This window comes from Schistocerca serialis, unplaced genomic scaffold, assembly GCF_023864345.2.
Source record: "Schistocerca serialis cubense isolate TAMUIC-IGC-003099 unplaced genomic scaffold, iqSchSeri2.2 HiC_scaffold_1236, whole genome shotgun sequence".
NCBI lineage: Eukaryota > Metazoa > Arthropoda > Insecta > Orthoptera > Acrididae > Schistocerca > Schistocerca serialis.
In genome coordinates this window covers 72,501-77,500 of record NW_026047443.1, presented here as the reverse complement: position 1 = coordinate 77,500, position 5,000 = coordinate 72,501, and the positions used below count along the sequence as shown (strand labels likewise).

Here is a 5,000-nt window from a genome sequence, read left to right as displayed (position 1 = left end):
CATTGCTCAGTTAAGCCACGAACACCCACACATGTCCTACACAGGGGTGCACCCAACATCACAATACTGCCTCCTGTCACAGTACACAAACAATGGCAGGAATGAAAGACACACATCTGCCATAACCTTGGAATCGGAGCGCCGCCTGTCATGAGCCACAAGTGCATCCTGACGTGACAAATCGGATGATCCCGCAGGCATGCACTTACGATAATCACTATCAACGAACCTGCCGCCCCCCCCCCCCCAATACACCTTTCCCTACAACAATGTGTACCTTAACCTAAGCGATATTGTACCTTAACCTCAGCTATATCGTACCTTAACCTAACCTACATTGCGCCTTAACCTAACCTACGTTGTGCCTTAACCTAACCTACGTTGTGCCTTAACCTAACGTATGTTGTGCCTTAACCTAACCTATGTTGTGCCTTAACCTAACCTATGTTGTGCCTTAACCTAACCTATGTTGTGCCTTAACCTAACCCATGTTGTGCCTTAACCTAACCCATGTTGTGCCTTAACCTAACCCATGTTGTGCCTTAACCTAACCCATGTTGTGCCTTAACCTAACCCATGTTGTGCCTTAACCTAACCCATGTTGTGCCTTAACCTAACCCATATTGTACCTTAACCTAACCCATGTTGTGCCTTAACCTAACCCATGTTGTGCCTTAACCTAACCCATGTTGTGCCTTAACCTAACCCATGTTGTGCCTTAACCTAACCCATGTTGTGCCTTAACCTAACCCATGTTGTGCCTTAACCTAACCCATGTTGTGCCTTAACCTAACCCATGTTGTGCCTTAACCTAACCCATGTTGTGCCTTAACCTAACCCATGTTGTGCCTTAACCTAACCCATATTGTACCTTAACCTAACCCATATTGTACCTTAACCTAACCCATATTGTACCTTAACCTAACCCATATTGTACCTTAACCTAACCCATATTGTACCTTAACCTAACCCATATTGTACCTTAACCTAACCCATATTGTACCTTAACCTAACCCATATTGTACCTTAACCTAACCCATATTGTACCTTAACCTAACCCATATTGTACCTTAACCTAACCCATGTTGTGCCTTAACCTAACCCATGTTGTGCCTTAACCTAACCCATATTGTGCCTTAACCTAACCCATGTTGTGCCTTAACCTAACCCATATTGTGCCTTAACCTAACCCATATTGTGCCTTAACCTAACCCATGTTGTGCCTTAACCTAACCCATGTTGTGCCTTAACCTAACCCATGTTGTGCCTTAACCTAACCCATGTTGTGCCTTAACCTAACCCATGTTGTGCCTTAACCTAACCCATATTGTGCCTTAACCTAACCCATATTGTACCTTAACCTAACCCATATTGTACCTTAACCTAACCCATATTGTACCTTAACCTAACCCATATTGTACCTTAACCTAACCCATATTGTACCTTAACCTAACCCATATTGTGCCTTAACCTAACCCATATTGTGCCTTAACCTAACCCATATTGTGCCTCAACCTAACCCAATTTGTGCCTCAACCTAACCCATATTGTGCCTCAACCTAACCCATATTGTGCCTCAACCTAACCCATATTGTGCCTCAACCTAACCCAATTTGTGCCTCAACCTAACCCATATTGTGCCTCAACCTAACCTAATTTGTGCCTCAACGTAACCTAATTTGTGCCTCAACGTAACCTAATTTGTGCCTCAACGTAACCTAATTTGTGCCTCAACGTAACCTAATTTGTGCCTCAACGTAACCTAATTTGTGCTTCAACGTAACCTAAATTGTGCTTCAACGTAACCTAAATTGTGCTTCAACGTAACCTAAATTGTGCTTCAACGTAACCTAAATTGTGCTTCAACGTAACCTAAATTGTGCTTTAACGTAACCTAAATTGTGCTTTAACGTAACCTAAATTGTGCTTTAACGTAACCCATGTTGTGCTTTAACGTAACCCATGTTGTGCTTTAACGTAACCCATGTTGTGCTTTAACGTAACCCATGTTGTGCCTTAACCTAACCTATATTGCGCCTTAACCTGCTCTGTAATTGTTATGCAACTCGTTAAATTAGTGTAGTGTTGCCTAACCGCAACCCTCGCAATATAGTTCGCTATTCGCACTGCCCGGTCCCCTGTGTATCGCGTCATGTTAAACACCTTGCAGGTGTTGCTGACTTTCCACATGCTCCTGCTATACACTGTAATGTGGATAGCAGCAGGACGTACATGCCCCCCCCCCCTTCCCCCCTGCCTTCGCAAGCTGGTCGTTGAGAAGTTTGCATGTTCAATGCCCTTCGCATGCCGACGTACTCAGCCTACGTTGTGGTACGGCCTGTCACCTGTCCGCCGATGTACGCAAAACCCACAAACTGTACTGCACATTGGTCCGTATGTACTGAATGATACATCGTGGCACATGTGTGACCGTACGACGACTGCGCCTAGCAACGGCAGACCATACAGTCCAAATATTGTGCACGCAGCTACGTGTCGTCTCCCTATAAGAGCTGGATTGCAGTGTGGTACGCCATTCAGACGTGTGGGAGGAACGGACGCCCTCGATGGCGATCAGCATGAGCAGTCTGTTGATGTAGTGGAGCGTGTATTCGGACGTAGTCGTCTCTTCTCACACACCGTGATAGCATGTTGCACCGCGTTCCACATCTGCGACATCCTGCAGAGGCCGGCTGACAGTCGTTCGCGCAATGGACACCGCATACGTACGGGGGCTACCTTCCACGTGTTCTCGAGGCGTGCACATGTTGTTGCGTCTATGTGGGCAGACGTAGTGTGTTGTGACACCTGACACAGGCATGCAATACTCGTTGCAAATGGCGATGGACGTCTACGTTTGCTGGTGACGTTACGCAAATGAACAACAGGTAACCCGTTGTGGTGCGGTTGTTCTCGCTAGAGGTGAATCAGTGTTGGCGACGATCGGTCGAGCTATTAACTGGTTGTTTCAGGGATACCCACCATGCCCACGAACGTGAAAGGGGATCTGGGTGTGAGGCGATACGCGGCGGTGGCTGGGTGAGACTGTCCCCGGCCGGTGAGGGGGGGCCGCCCGGCGTGCTGGCAGCGCGGTGCGTGGGCGCACGCGCTACAGCCGGCTGGTGGGGGCGGCCAGTGGCAGGCGCGCCGGCCGACGGACGCGGCAGGCGGCGCAGCTGCGCGCCGGGGCCCCCTGCTCGCGGCGCCTTGCGGCCAAAGTAGGTCCTCGCGGGCCCGGTGCGAAGCGCGGTGGCCATCTGCAGTGTGCTGGTCCGATTGAGGACTGTGTGCGCTGAGGATGCGCCGCCGCCCGGCGCTCGGCGCCGCGACGCCGTCTGCTGCTCGGTCGCCCCAGCGGTTCTCGCAGGTGGTTTGTATCGCAGCTGTGCGGACGTGTTGGCGCGTGCGCTGTGCTGGGAGAGTTCGCTTCGGCACCCAAGTGGGGCTTTTGTCCTTCTGTGGCGCTGGCGTTGGAGCTGCCGGTCACCGTAGGTGGCGCGTGTTGTCTCCCGCCGGCAATGCCACGACAGCACGCTCCCGGGCCTCTGTCGGCAGCGGCAAGCTCAGTTGGGAGCACGGGTGGTCGCACCTAAAGCGTCTACTCGCCTAACTCCGGGCGATTGCGCCTCTCTCGAACCCGACCAAGTACTTAGGACGGCGCTGCGCGCCGCCGGGACCTGAGAGGGTTTCGAGGTGTGTTGTGCAGGGGAGCTCAGCCTCCTCCTGTTTGCAGAATAATTGAGCGGACGCTTGCGTGTTCGCGCGGGCCCCCGGGACACACTCCCGGGCGGCCGGCTGCTCAGCTCTAGTTGACGCAGCTCCCTGGTTGATCCTGCCAGTAGTCATATGCTTGTCTCAAAGATTAAGCCATGCATGTCTCAGTACAAGCCGCATTAAGGTGAAACCGCGAATGGCTCATTAAATCAGTTATGGTTCCTTAGATCGTACCCACGTTACTTGGATAACTGTGGTAATTCTAGAGCTAATACATGCAAACAGAGTCCCGACCAGAGATGGAAGGGACGCTTTTATTAGATCAAAACCAATCGGTCGGCTCGTCCGGTCCGTTTGCCTTGGTGACTCTGAATAACTTTGGGCTGATCGCACGGTCCTCGTACCGGCGACGCATCTTTCAAATGTCTGCCTTATCAACTGTCGATGGTAGGTTCTGCGCCTACCATGGTTGTAACGGGTAACGGGGAATCAGGGTTCGATTCCGGAGAGGGAGCCTGAGAAACGGCTACCACATCCAAGGAAGGCAGCAGGCGCGCAAATTACCCACTCCCGGCACGGGGAGGTAGTGACGAAAAATAACGATACGGGACTCATCCGAGGCCCCGTAATCGGAATGAGTACACTTTAAATCCTTTAACGAGTATCTATTGGAGGGCAAGTCTGGTGCCAGCAGCCGCGGTAATTCCAGCTCCAATAGCGTATATTAAAGTTGTTGCGGTTAAAAAGCTCGTAGTTGGATTTGTGTCCCACGCTGTTGGTTCACCGCCCGTCGGTGTTTAACTGGCATGTATCGTGGGACGTCCTGCCGGTGGGGCGAGCCGAAGGCGTGCGACCGCCTCGTGCGTGCTCGTGCGTCCCGAGGCGGACCCCGTTGAAATCCTACCAGGGTGCTCTTTATTGAGTGTCTCGGTGGGCCGGCACGTTTACTTTGAACAAATTAGAGTGCTTAAAGCAGGCAAGCCCGCCTGAATACTGTGTGCATGGAATAATGGAATAGGACCTCGGTTCTATTTTGTTGGTTTTCGGAACCCGAGGTAATGATTAATAGGGACAGGCGGGGGCATTCGTATTGCGACGTTAGAGGTGAAATTCTTGGATCGTCGCAAGACGAACAGAAGCGAAAGCATTTGCCAAGTATGTTTTCATTAATCAAGAACGAAAGTTAGAGGTTCGAAGGCGATCAGATACCGCCCTAGTTCTAACCATAAACGATGCCAGCCAGCGATCCGCCGCAGTTCCTCCGATGACTCGGCGGGCAGCCTCCG

At 51.3% G+C, this 5,000-nt stretch overlaps 1 non-coding gene across 1 annotated transcript in view; it reads left to right on the top strand.

Moving 5' to 3' along the window:
* The first annotated feature begins 3,819 nt into the window (after positions 1-3,819).
* The window catches only part of LOC126436456 (small subunit ribosomal RNA), a 1,909-nt gene continuing 728 nt past the window's right edge, over positions 3,820-5,000 (top strand). The window contains exon 1 of the ribosomal RNA XR_007580679.1: positions 3,820-5,000. This exon is cut by the window's right edge and continues 728 nt beyond it. This is a non-coding gene — a ribosomal RNA (small subunit ribosomal RNA).